The sequence below is a fragment of the Solanum dulcamara genome, chromosome 4 (genome assembly GCF_947179165.1).
Source record: "Solanum dulcamara chromosome 4, daSolDulc1.2, whole genome shotgun sequence".
Taxonomy (NCBI): domain Eukaryota; kingdom Viridiplantae; phylum Streptophyta; class Magnoliopsida; order Solanales; family Solanaceae; genus Solanum; species Solanum dulcamara.
Genome location: NC_077240.1, coordinates 53,104,446 through 53,119,607, shown reverse-complemented (window position 1 = coordinate 53,119,607; position 15,162 = coordinate 53,104,446). Strand labels below are relative to the sequence as shown.

At 39.1% G+C, this 15,162-nt stretch overlaps 1 pseudogene; it reads right to left on the bottom strand.

Annotated features, from left to right (window-relative positions):
* Positions 1-9,488: 9,488 nt before the first annotated feature.
* Positions 9,489-9,609, bottom strand: LOC129888089 (5S ribosomal RNA; annotated as a pseudogene).
* Between the last annotated feature and the right edge of the window lie 5,553 nt (positions 9,610-15,162).

Genomic DNA, 15,162 nt, shown 5'->3' with positions numbered 1-15,162 from the left:
TATTATGATGCCTAAGGAATCATTTCTTCAGCTTAACACTTGGAAAACATAACAGAAAGTTGAAAGAAAAACTTTAGGAGCAAGAAGAGTGAGCTACGGGTTTGAGTAAGATAAGGGGTAAGGCTTGATTTAGTTCCATGAATTAATTATTTAAGGTATCCCATGGCTACATAACGATGTTTAATAACATAAAATTTTAATTTGGGGGAGTGGAGAAGTGGCACAAATAGTCCACTTCGTTTCAGCACGTTTGGAGAAGTTCCGAGTTGTAATTTGGCAGTTTTGGCCAATTTCGGGTAAGGTAAGATTTCTCCTCTAAATTTGGACTTTATGGTGTTTTTATAGTTTATTATATGACTTGTGTGTGGCTGTAAACGTAAAAATGCTATAGGAATACTTGACGTTGGAGACAATCCAAATTATAGTCATTATAGTTGAATTGTTATCGAAGTAAAGTATTGTTCTTGTGGTGTGATGCTTCAGGTGTGTGGGTGTTTGTTGCAGGGCCTAAATTTGTTCTAAAAGGGGTATGGGTGCTTCTGGTTGAAGCCACGCGACCCCTCTTTTCATATAATTAAAGGCGTTGTGAAATAAAGTCTAGAAACCCCATTTTGGTATTGTAGTTTCGAGCGAGTCGTTTAGAGTTTATGTTTTATATTGTTCGTATGAATTGCTTAAACATATGATGCAGGTTATTGTTGTTGGTTGGCTGTAGGTATTAGAAGTGTAATTGGAAATTTGTATAGGGCACATTATAGGGGAGATGCTGCCCAATTTTCGTTAACGCCTTAACTAATTAAAGAACTAGTCGAGGAGACAAACAAGGAAATAGGTTCCATGAATACTAAAGTGCAACTTAAGGTGATGTAAAGTCAAGAGTGGTTGATATTCATATTATTTCCATGTTAAATAGGTTTGGAGGACGACGATGTGGACGTGATTAAGAGAAGTCCATACGAGGTATGTGAAGCTTTCTCTTGGCATGTTTTTGGAATAAGTATGTGAAACTATCTCTTCTTTCTTTTGGCATGTCTTAGATGTAGACTATGGATGGTGTAAGCTTTGGTGCAACTTCATTCTTAGGTCCTGAATATACTTCAGGACTCTTGATCACTTCTGGATGTTAAGACTCTTAAAGTAGATAAACTCCTATTCCTCTCGTCTTCTATGTGACTGTATAGTGATTGATTAGACAAAACTCTTCTTTTAAAAGAGAAAGGCTCTGAGATAACCAATGCTCAGACTGCTATAAGATATTTCACACTGGTATATGTCTAAGAGTTCCAAAACTCCTTTTTACTTATTCCTTAGTGACATTTAGAGGGTACACGTCAGATACTTCCTACCCTGATCTCCAAGTGATGGTTCGCTTGATGACTTCATTGAGTCTTAGATAATGATTTAAACTGTATTTTGTTTCTCACTACTCTACTCGTGTATATTGTAATATTTTTTCTCCGAGTCCTGGGCCGGTTATCAGATTTAAGCTTAATTCCACTGAATTGTTCATCGCGCCCTCACTAGAGGGCAGGATACGTATATATATATGTGATGATGTGATGATCTGTTGTAATAAGGAGGTGATTGTTCTACATATATGATTCACCAAATCCCTGATAGGTCCGGCTGTATTAAAAATTTGAGCGTGCATGATTTTACTTTCCCAGGTATAGTTTTCTGATTTGATATTTTATCCACTGGTTCTCTATTTCAGATATGCCTCCAGTCCTATTGTATTATGTTTTATATACTCAGTACATATTTCATACTAACCTCCCTTTTCTCGGGGGGGGGGGGGGGGGGGAAGGGCTGCGTTTTATGCCCATAGGTACAAATACAGGTTTTGGGAGTCCATCGGCTTAGGATTCCGCTCAGCTCAGCTGGAAGAGGCTCCATTGTATCAGAGCCTAGTTTTTGGTACTAACCATCGATGTATAAATTTTTTTTATTTATTCAGGGGTATGGCGGGGGCCCTATACCGCCATATGTTGTCATTAATATTCTTAAATGTCTGCAGCCATGTATATGTGGGTTCTATATGTCAGTTTGATTCAGCTGAGTCTATATGATATATTGTACGTGTTGTTATGTTATGGCAACCTTATCAGCTTGTGTGCCCTTTCATGTCATAATACGTATGAAAGAGGCTACAGATATACAAAATGTTATGACCCATGGGGGTTCTCATGTACGTGTCATATTGTTATAGTCCGGTTTGACTACACTTGATTTATTTTCATTGCATGTTTATAATTCGACGTGACCACCACTGATAGATATGTATATGGGGGGTCCAGGTTGGACCCCAGTCACGGCCTACGAGGTTGGGTCATGATAGTTGCAGCCACACGACCCCTCGTTTCGTATAATTAAAGGTTTTGTGAAATAAAGGCTAGAAACCCTATTTTGGTATCATAATTTTCAGCAAGTTGTTTGGAGCTTATGTTGTGCAATGTTGCCATGTTTTAATTTGTATATGAGTTGCAGGTTGTTGTTGTTGGTTGGATTTAGTGATTAGGGATCTAATTGGAAATTTGGATAGGGCATCTTATAGGGGAGGTGTTGCTCGATTTTCGTTAACTCCTTAACTAGCTAAAGGACTAGTCGAGAAGACGGGCGAGGAAATGAGTTCTATGAATACTCGTGTGCAACTTGAGAAGATGAAAAGTCAGGGATGGTTGATATTCGTATTTTTTTCGTGTTGAATAGGTTCAAAGGACGACGAGGCGAACGTGATAAATAGCAACTCGTAAGAGGTATGTGAAGCTTTCTCTTGGCATATTTTTGGCATAAGTATGTAAAGCTATCTTTCTTTCCTTTTGTCATATCTTAGCCTTAAGTGAATTGTATGTGAAATGAGGAGATAATTCCATTCCCAGAACTCTAAGTACGCCTCATAATCCCTGTCCACTACTTAGTATTGAAACTCCTGCAAGAATTGAGTATTGCATGTTAAGGCTTGTACGTGTTAAAAAGTAGTGTGTGGAAAGCTGCCTCTCCTTTCTCTTAATATATACTTGGTATGAAAATAAGATTATGATGCCATAGCTGTTCACCAATCCCCATGATGGGTCGGGTATGAAATATGTATATGATGATCACCTGAAGGAGAGTACAGACTATATAGAGCTTCTTCTCTTTCTTTTTGGCATGTCTTAGTGGTAAGTTAAATATTATATTAGTTCTGGGGTGATTCCATTCTTAAGCATATCTTATTTACTTCTAAAGATTGAACTCCTATAGTAGTTGAGCTATTTTCCTGGAAACTTCTGTATGTTAAAGAGGTACCAAATGTACAGGCTCCAAGTCTTAAAGACTATTTGATGATAAGTGTTTCTAATTCTATAAGCGACTTGGCCTTACATTGGTACATGTTTAGGATCCTCGAGGTTACAATTGATATAGCCCATAATGGCATTTAGAGGACACTCGAGATGACTACACTGCTACTCGAGTCCTCAAGCAAAAGCTTAACTTTCTTATTTTGTCGAGTCTCTGATAATGATTTGAATTGCATATAGTTACTCACTACTCTACTCGTGTATACTGTAAAACTTCTTCTCTGAGTCTCGGGTCGGTTATCAGATTCATGCTTAATTCCACTACATTGTCCACCACCCCTCACTAGAGGGTCAAGTTACGTATGTATTTATATGATGATGTGTTGTAATAAGGTTGTGATGGCGTCGAGCCATGATGGTCCTACAGACATGATTCACCAGATCCCTGACACGGCCGGCTATATGGTATAATTTAGGCATGCATGTTTTTATGATTCACAGAATATAGGTACAGGTTTCTGATTTGATATTTTATCCCCTGCTTCTCTATTTCAGAGATACTTCCTGTTGTGTTATGTTATGTTTTACATACTCAGTACATATGTTGTACTGACCCCCTTCTCTCAGGGGGCTGCGTTTCATGCTCATAGGTACAAATACAGGTTTTGGGAGTCCGTCAACTTAAGATTCCATTCAGTTTAGCTGGAAGAGGCTCCAATTTCTCGGAGCCTAGTTTTTGGCACTGGCCGCTAATGTATATCATTGTTCTGTTATTCAGGGGTACGGCGGGGGCCCTATTCCACCATATGCTGTCGTTAATATTTTTAGAGGTCTGCAAATATGTATATGTGAGTTGTGTATGTTAGTTTGGTTCAACTGGGTCTATATGATGTACTATATATGTTGTTATGTGAGGTAGCCTTATTGGCTTGCGTGCCCTTTTATGATGTGATACAAATGAAAAAGGCTATAGGTTTATGAAAATATTATCACCCAATAGGGTTCTGTTGCATGGTATTATGTTATTTATAGTTCGACTTGGCCACAACTGATAGACATGTTTACGGGGGTTCATATCGGACCTCAATCACGGCCTACGGGGTTGGGTCGTGACATAAGTACCCTCTAAATATCATTAAGGATCATATCAATTGGAGCCTCAGGAATTATAGACTTGCATCAGGATAGTGCTACACATCTTATGCAATCAGAGGCATTTATCATCATAGAGCCCTTAGAAATAAGAGCTTACGCATCTAATTACTACTCAACATATAGAAGGCTTGAGGGTAGTAGTTCAACTACTTTAAAACCTTTAACATTCAAAAGTGAATATGAGTCACAAGTTATACCCGGAACTTATAAATGGAATTACCTCCAAACTCATATCATATGTCACTTCACTTACATTTAGGATATTCCAATAGAAGGAAGAGATAGGCTTTACGTATACTACTTTTCATCATAAAGAAGACTTAAAGGCAATAACCCAACTATTGCACGAGTTCTAACATCAAGAAGTGGACAAGAATTATGAATCATACTTGGAGTTTTATGAATGGAATTATCCCTACATTTCATATACGAACCACTTATGGCTAAGATATGCTAAGAGAAAAGGAGGATAGATTTACATACCTCTTATGGATTAATCGTATTCACGCTTGCTTCGTCGCCTTCTGAACCTATTTAACACGAAAGTAATGCTAATATTATTAACCCTCGACTTTCCATCTTCTGTATTTACAACCAATTATCCATAGGAATCATTTCCTTATTCTCTTTTCTCGACTAGTCTATTAGTTAGTTAAGAAGTTAACGGAAATTGGGCATCAACTTCCCTATAACTCGCCCTATCCGAACTTCCAATTACACCTCTGATTAGTACAGCCATATCAACAACAACAACCAGAAGCTATGTACAATTAAACCACTTCAATATTACGCAACACAGGTGTCACGACCCAACCCCGTGGGCCGCGACTAGGGTCCGACATAGACCCCTATTTATGTAACTGTCAACTATAGTCAAATTGGACTATGTATAACGTGATACTGCTCACAAAAACCTCAATGGGTTAAAACTTTTCCATGTTTACATAGCCTCCTAGATAAAGGAACCAAAAATAGGAACCTAGTGGGTGATAAAATATCCATACACGTGTGGCCTCTTTCATTTGCATCATGTCATGAAAGGGAAAGCCAGCCGATAAGGCTGCCACAACATAATAGCTTTTACAATATATCCCATAGGCATAATCGAAATAAACTCCTAAACAACCCACACACATATGTTTACAGACCTCTAAGAATAGGAACGACAACATATGGCGGGACAGGGCCCTGCCGTACCCCTGCATAAACAAATATATACATCGCAGGAGCAGTACTCAAAAGCTAGGCTCTGAAATAGTGAAGCACTTCCAACATAGTTGAGCGGAAATCCTAAGCTGGTGAATCTCTGAAATGAACATCTGTACCTACGGGCATGAAATGCAGCCCCCCCGAAGAAAGGGGGGTCAGTACGATATATGTACTGAGTATATAAGCACAACATAACTAAGATAATAATTGAATCAGGGATGCAGGAAACCAAGTATAACATTTAATAGGGTATTGTGCCTGCACCTCACAAAATAAAGTCATGTATACCACTATCACATACCGTATCTGGCCCGCTCGGGGACTCGGTGTTACAAACACATCATGTATCATGCTAGGTATATATATGCCATTAACACTGTGGGATGTACAGCCCAATCCCTGTATATAGAAATTACATGCCGAGGAAAGACGGCCCAATCCATGTATCATATAATAATGCCGAGCAATGACAGCCCGATCCGTATAATGCATAATCTGTCGTGGAACGTACGACCCGATCCTTACATAGCAAAATATGCCGAGGTACATCCGGCCCGATCCATATATATATCATAATGCATATACGTGCACGCAAAACTCTGTAACATATCAAATATCCCTCAACCATTATCGTAAAGTATGCCCAAGAACCCCCAGGTTTAGGAGGTAACACATCCAATCACTATTCAGTCTATAGAAGGCTCGAGGGTCGTAGTTTAACTACTTTAAAGCCCTTAGCATTTAGGAGTGAACTCGAGTCACGAGTTATACTCGGAACTTACAACTGGAACTACCTCTATACTCAAATCATATCTTATTTCATTTACATTAAGACTTCCCATAAGAAAGAAGCGATAGGCTCTACATATATTACATTTTATCATATAGAAGCCTTAAACGACAATAACTCAACTATTACAGGAGTTCTACCATCACGAAGTGGATACGAATTATAAATTATACTCGAAACTTCATGAATGGAGTTATTTCCATGTTTCATATGTATAAACCATTCATAACTTATATGTAATACATGCCAAAATAAGGAGGAATAGCTTTACATACACTACTTTTCAGCATATAGAAGACTTACAAGTCCATAACTCAACTATCGCAGGAGTTCTAATATCTAGAAGTAAATAAGATTGATAAACCATACTTGGGGTTCTATGAATGGAATTATTCTCACATTACATACACAATTCACTTAAGACTAAGACATGCCAAAAGAAAAGAAGATAAGCTTTACATACTTATGCCGAAAACATGCCAAAAGAAAGCTTCACATACCTTGTCTGAATTATTCCTTATCCTGCTTCCCTCGCCGTCCTTTGAACCTATTCAACATGAAAGTAGTATGAATATCAACCCCTTTTACTTTCCAGCACCCTAGGTTACATCTTAGTATTAATGAAATTTATTTCCTTAGTCGTTTCCCCGACTAGTTCTGTTATTCGCTAAGGCGTCGACGAACATTGGGCAGCACCTCCCCTATAATGTGCCCTATCCAAACTTCCAATTAGGTCCCTAAGACCTACATCCAACCAACAACAACAAACTGCAGCAATTCACACCAACAATATACAACATAAACTCCAAACGACTTATTCAAAAATACAGTAGCACAATAGGGCGTCTAGCCTTTATTTTGTAACGCCTTTCATTATACGCAACGAGGGTTCGTGTCGATTCAACCAGAAGCACCCAAACCCATATTAGAACATATTTAGGCCCTAAAACAACACATCACACCCCTGCAGCAGCACCTCACACGAACAACACTGTCCTTCGACGATAATTTAACTATAGCGATTCCAATTTAGTTTATTTGGAACGTCGAGCATTTCTACGACATTCTTAAACTTCCAGTAGCATACAAGGGGTGTAATAGACCATATAAAAAGACCATAAACTTCAAATTGAAAGTAAAAACCTTACCTTTCCCAAAATTGGCCAAAACTCGCCAAACCTATCAAAACGTGAATTTTGGACAGCCTACTGTCTTGTATTGTCGCTTAGTTTCAAAGGGGTAACTGAAGGAAACAAGATTTGTGACCTCAGTGAAATTTATAGAAATGTGTATCAAGGTCGCAAAACATTTTGAATTACCCCTATAGCAATTTTGTACAAAAATATATGACCAAAATACTCACAGCTGTCCGTGCAGGATTTCCAAAACTAAATCTGGGCAGTACCTCATCTACACTTCATCACCCTTTTTCGCGAAGCTAAAAGCAAAAATGGATTTGAAAGTCTAAATAAAAGTTATAGAACTATGAAATACCTTTCCAAAACATATTTAATCACCCGAAACTAAGCTATACACAAGACGTTATACCAATATTACTAACAATTGTCCCCTCCAAAAATGGGTCTATTCCCTAGCATTTTCTCTTTAAGTTTCTCTTAGTTTTCCAAGTGAAGAACTGAAAATATGGTTCTGTAGGTATCGTAATATACATATATACACCTCACGTAATTGAGGAACACCGTAGATAATTAATTGACGGAGGAATAGTGAAGAACTCACCTTTAATTCTTCTAAACCATGGCTGCCTCCTTCCCTTCTTCTTCTCCACATTTTTCTCTCCATGTTTTGGGCTGATTTTGGATAAATAATGACTTAAGAGTCATTAGCATACATATATATGGTTCCTTAGGAAGTGCAACGTGTCAGCCCCTAAGGGTGACACGTGTCAAGCCCTTATTGGGCCACGAATCCATACCTAGCCTCCAAGGCTGCCATGTGGCAGTGTGGGACCCACCTCAAGTAGGTGTGTCACCTACTTGGTCCAAGTAGGTGTGTCACCTACTTAGTCAAAGTAGGTGCATCACCTGCTTGCTTCCGAGTAGGTGCTATGCCTCCTTCCGCCTCTCCTGTGGGTTCGTAATCTCTTCTTACTTTAGGATCCCATGTAATCCTTGCTACGTAAGCTCAACATGTACTCCAGTGGATTAGTTATGTAAGTCGTCCAAGTTGGTAGCTTATGTAAGTAAGTCGAGTCCTACGATTTGTTATTTTGGCCTCCAATTTGTTTTAAATCCTTATAGACCTATTTCCAACCTTCACTCTTAAGGGGCATCACGTCCTCCCTTCCTTAGAGTTATTTAATCATGTTATAGATAATCTGGGTCACGGGACATCTTTCAAGAAGCTTAAGAAGATGTTCCAAAGCTTAAAGGTACGGGGTATAACATCCTTCCCCCCTTTAGAACATTCGTCCTCGAATGTAAACCAAAACCTTCCTCCGGACCTTATACCAATTATATGGAGAGGTCCTCTATCCCGTTTCCTTATATACTTTCATCGAGTAATCAATATCAGAGTCCAAAGGTTAGGATTACCTGTAGGTATAGGGAACAAGTGATATTTCTTTTTCATTTCTTTTTTTCCAGTTCTCTTACCACACATCATATTGCACCCTTTACATGAACATGTATAGGAGCTTAAAGTAGCTTAAGATGCCTTAGCATCGCCATACTAGTCTGCACGTAAACCTATATCATTCCTTACTTCCTTCATCTAATGTTAAGGCTCCACTATAGCTTTTGTCCTTAGTACTGATTGTACCTGAAAGGTTTTGCTTCAAACTATCTTATACCTTCCTTTAATGTATTCGAGTATGGAAGTTACATGGCTACTACCGACTTCTTTTATCAAGTAATCACCTAGTTTTACTCTTGGCATACCTTCATTTGTAGGTTGCATCAATTCTTTTGCAAAGCTATATCCCCTATCCCAACGGGTCTTATCATCTTTCACGGTGGAATCACATATCCACAATACTTCTTTATACCACAATACCATGCAAGGCCAATGTATACATACATCCATATCATCTCATGTCACAGCCGCATAGGGCTTCCCAGGAGATTACCCATCCTAGTATCACTCTCGCCCAAACATGCTTAACTTTGGAGTTCTGATGGGATCCGGTGCGTTAGTGTTGGTATGATTGCATCCTGCCCCGTGGGGTGCATAGCTAATGAAGAAGATGATGACCCAACAGCTGATCCAGTAGGCCAAGCTGCACCACCCAAGTTACCCTTATATTCTTATTACACGGACCACATCCTATATTTAGCCACTTCCTCACAAGGCTTTACTTATTTTCATAACTATCCTCATTATATTCACATCATATCCTGTTCGTATTCTACCCTATAGTATAACACTTCTTAACCTTTTTCATGATTCTTACTATGGGTTACTTACCCTTCTTAGTTAATCTTATCCTTAATATATTGTTCTATCCAGAACTACCAGTCTTTCCTAAATCATTTTCCTTTTATTTCAAGGAAGATTTGGGCAGAGTTTTCTCTGTATTTCTTACTATCTCAATACCTGCACGCAGAAAATGCCAACAATGCCTCACAGGGGAAATAAGCATAAAGATACATATATACGTATCATATCACGTCATATCGCAGCCTCACAGGGCGCCAATTATCAACAATATTATAAACTGATGGACTTACCTCGTATGTCCAACTCGAACTGCACCTATTTAGACTTTCCATCTACTTTTCCTTTCAATTTTCAACTTTACATGTCAATCGTAATTCAATACCTTACCTGGCACCTATTATTCGTGGCTTGCTTACTGCGTGCTGTGAAACTTCCAATATCGTCAGTAACCTTCTTCTATCGATGTTGTCCTTCTGCTGAAATCACAAGTTAGTATGAGGAATTTCATTCCCTATGACTAGGCTATATCACACGATCGTAGATATAAAAGAAAGGTAATATCCTAAATGTCCTGTAGCCTCTTGTCTATAGATGTGGTGCACAACATACCGATAGACAAGACTCTACTAGACATGGTCTGTAGAAACTCTAAGGATGAACTGCTCTGATACCACTTCTGTCACGACCCAACCCCGTGGGCCGCAACTGGGGTCCGACATGGACCCCCATTTACGTAACTGTCGACTACAGCACATTAGACTATGTATAACGTGATACTACTCACAAAAACCTCAATAGGTTAAAACTTTTCCATGTTCACATAGCCTCCTAGATATAGGAACTAAACACATGAACCCAGTGGGTGATAAAATATTCATACACGTGGGGCCTCTTTCATTTGCATCATGTCATGAAAGGGAAAGCCAGTCAATAAGGCTGCCATAACATAATAGCTTTAACAACATATCGCATAGGCATAACCAAAATAAACTCCTAAACAACTAACACACATATGTCTACAGACCTCTAAGAATAGGAATGACAACATATGGCGGGACAGGGCCCCTGTCGTACCCCTGCATAAACAAATATATACATCGCAGGAGCAGTACTCAAAAGCTAGGCTCTGAAACAGTGAAGCACTTCCAACATAGTTGAGCGAAAATCCTAAGCTGGCGAATCTCTAAAATGAACATCTGTACCTGCGGGCATGAAATGCATCCCCCCCCCCGAAGAAAGGGAGGTCAGTACGATATATGTACTGAGTATATAAGCACAACATAACTGAGATAATAATTGAACCAGGGATGCAGGAAACCAAGTATAACATTTAATAGGGTATTGTGCCTGCACCTCACAAAATAAAGTCATGTATACCACTATCACATACTGTATCTGGCCCGCTCGGGGACGCGGTGTTACAAACACATCATCTATCATGCTAGGTATATATATGCATTAACACTGTGGGATGTACAGCCCGATCCCTGTATATAGAAATTACATGCCGAGGTACGATGGCCCAATCCGTATAATGTATAATAATGCCGAGGTACGACGACCCGATCCGTATAATGCATAATCTATCGTGGAACGTACGACCCGATCCTTACATAGCAAAATATGCCGAGGTACGTCCGGCCCGATCCATATATATATCGTAATGCATATACGTGCACGCAAAACTCTGTAACATATCAAATATCCCTCAACCATTATCGTAAAGTATGCCCAAGAACCCCCAGGTTTAGGAGCTTACACATCCAATCACTATTCAGTCTATAGAAGGTAGTTTAACTACTTTAAGGCCCTTAGCATTTAGGAGTGAACTCGAGTCACATGTTATACTCAGAACTTACAACTGGAACTACCTCTACACTCATATCATATCTTATTTAATTTACATTAAGACGTCCCATAAGAAAGAAGCGATAGGCTCTACATATATTACCTTTTATCATATAGAAGCCTTAAATGGCAATAACTCAACTATTACAGGAGTTCTACCATCACGAAGTGGATAAGAATTATAAATTGTACTCGAAACTTCACAAATGGAGTTATTCCCATGTTTCATATGTATAAACCATTCATAACTTATATGTAATACATGCCAAAATAAGGAGGAATAGCTTTACATACACTACTTTTCAGCATATAGAAGACTTACAAGTCCATAACTCAACTATCACAGGAGTTCTAATATCTAGAAGTGAATAAGATTGATGAACCATACTCGGGGTTCCATGAATGGAATTATTCTCACATTACATACACAATTCACTTAAGACTAAGACATGCCAAGAGAAAAAAAGATAAGCTTTAAATACTTATGCCGAAAACATGCCAAAAGAAAGCTTCACATACCTTGTCTGAATTATTCCTTATCCTGCTTGTCTCGCCGTCCTTTGAACCTATTCAACATGAAATTAGTTTGAATATCAACCCCTTTTACTTTCCATCACCCTAGGTTACATCTTAGTATTAATGGAAACTATTTCCTTAGTCGTTTCCCCGACTAGTTCTGTTATTCGCTAAGGCGTCGACGAAAATTGGGCAGCACCTCCCCTATAATATGCCCTATCCAAACTTCCAATTAGGTACCTAAGACCTACAGCCAACCAAAAACAACAACCTGCAGCAATTCACACCAACAATATAAAACATAAACACCAAATGACTTATTCAAAAATACGGTAGCACAATAGGGCGTCTAGTCTTTATTTTGTAACGCCTTTCATTATACGCAACGAGGAGTCATGTGGATTCAACCAGAAGCACCCTAACCCACATTAGAACATATTTAGTCCCTGCAAAAACACATCACACCCCTGCAGCAGTACCTCACACGAACAACACTATCCTTCGATGATAATTTAACTATAGCGATTCCAATTTAGTTTATTTCGAACGTCGAGCATTTCTACGACATTATTAAACTTCCAGCAGCATAAAAGGGGTGTAATACACCATATAAAAACACAATAAACTTCAAATTGAAAGTAAAAACCTTACCTTTCCCAAAATTGGCCAAAACTCGCCAAACCTATCAAAACGTGAATTCTGGACAGCCTACTGTCTTGTATTGTCTCTTAGTTTCGAAGGGGTAACTGAAGAAAACAAGATTTGTGGACTCAATGAAAGTTATAGACATTTGTATCAAGGTCACAAAAAATTTTGAATTACCCCTACAGCAATTTTGTACGAAATTATATGACCAAAATACTCACAGCTGTCTGTGCAGGATTTCCAAAACCAAATCTGGGCAGTACCTCCTCTACACTTCATCACCCTTTTCGCGAAGCTAAAAGAAAAAATGGAATTGAAAGTATAAATAAAGGTTATAGACCTATGAAATAACTTTCCAAAACATATTTAATAACCCGAAACTAAGTTATACACAACAAGTTATACCAATATTACTAACAATTGTCCCCTCCAAAAATGGGTCTATTCCCTAGCATTTTCTCTTTAAGTTTCTCTTAGTTTTCCAAGTGAAGAACTGAAAATATGGTTCTGTAGGTATCGTAATATACATATATACACCTCACGTAATTGAGGAACACCGTAGATAATTAATTGACGGAGGAATAGTGAAGAACTCACCTTTAATTCTTCTAAACCATGGCTGCCTCTTTCCCTTCTTCTTCTCCACGTTTTTCTCTCCATGTTTTGGGATGATTTTGAATAAATAATGACTTAAGATTCATTAGCATACATATATATGGTTCCCTAGGAAGTGCCACGTGTCAGCCCCTAAGGGTGACACGTGTCAAGCCCTTATTGGGCCACGAATCCATACCTAGCCTCCAAGGATGCCATGTGGTGGTGTGGGACCCACCTCAAGTAGGTGTGTCACCTACTTGGTCCAAGTAGGTGCATCACCTGCTTGCTTCTGAGTAGGTTCTACGCCTCCTTCCGCCTCTCCCGTGGGTTCGTAATCTCGTCTTACTTTAGGAGCCCATGTAATCCTTGCTACGTAAGCTCAACATGTACTCCAGTGGCTTAGTTATGTAAGTCGTCCAAGTTGGTAGCTTACGTAAGTAAGTCGAGTCCTATGACTTGTTATTTTGGCCTCCAATTCATTTCAAATCCTTATAGATCTATTTCCAACCTTTACTCTTAAGGGGCGTCACGTCTTCCCTTCCTTAGAGTTATTTAATCATGTTATAGATAATCTGGGTCACGGGACATCTTTCAAGAAGCTTAAGAAGACGTTCCAAAGCGTAAAGGTACAGGGTATAACAACAAGCTCCAAACAGCCCACCCAAAACCATGACACCAAAAGAGGGTTTTCAATCTTTATTTCACAAAATCTTAACTACACGGAATGGAGTATCACGTGGCTGCAACCAGCAGCATGTATATTCATTCATAGCCACGTTTTCAGCCCTTTAACTCACACAAACTAACTTTGAACACAACACCATGTTAATAACAACACTACTAAACTTTAATCCAACTAGAACGACTCCAATTTCGTTTGTTTACAACGTCAATCATAATTATGCAATTTTCTTACTTCTAACTTCATTTAACACACATAATCTTTCCGTTATAACATCATTAACTTCAATTCAAAAGGAAGAACCTTACCTTGCTGAAAATTGACCCCGAGAGCTCCTTAATGCGGCTGAAAATTTGGTGGGCTAATTGCTTCACATTCTTGCTGCCCCAACAAGTAATTACGTTGTTAAACACCTTTATTTGATCGAAGAACACCTTAGATAATTAATTTACAAAGAAAAATTAGAGGGCTTACCTTGGCCCTAGCTGCTGTCGTAGCTACTCTCTCTTGTTCTCTAGTTTTCTCTCAAATTTTCCAAGTCTAAATTGATGAAGAAATGACTCCTTAGTCATCAATATAAGCATATATACCCTTTCTTAGAGGGTGACATGTGTCATCCCCGAAGGGTGACACGTGTCCAGCCCTTATTGGGCCACCGCATCCATGTGTCCTCTCCCTGGCTGCCACATGGCAGGGTAGGGTCCACTCCAAGCAGGTGTGTCACCTACTTGGTCCAAGTAGGTGCATCACCTTCTGCCACGTGGCCTCTCCTCTTTCTGCCACGTGGCCTCTCCTCTTGCTGCCACGTGGCCTCTTCTCTTGCTGCTATGTGTCCTCTTCTCCTTTTCGTAGGTTCATAATCGCATCTTACTTTAAGACCCTATGTAATCCTTTCTACATAAGCTCGGTATGTACTCAAGTAGCTTAAGTATATAAGGCATCCCAGTCGGTAGTTTACATAAGTAGATCGATTACCACGACTCACTATTTTGCCTTCAACTCTTTTCCAATCCCTCTAAACCTATTTCCAACCATCGCTA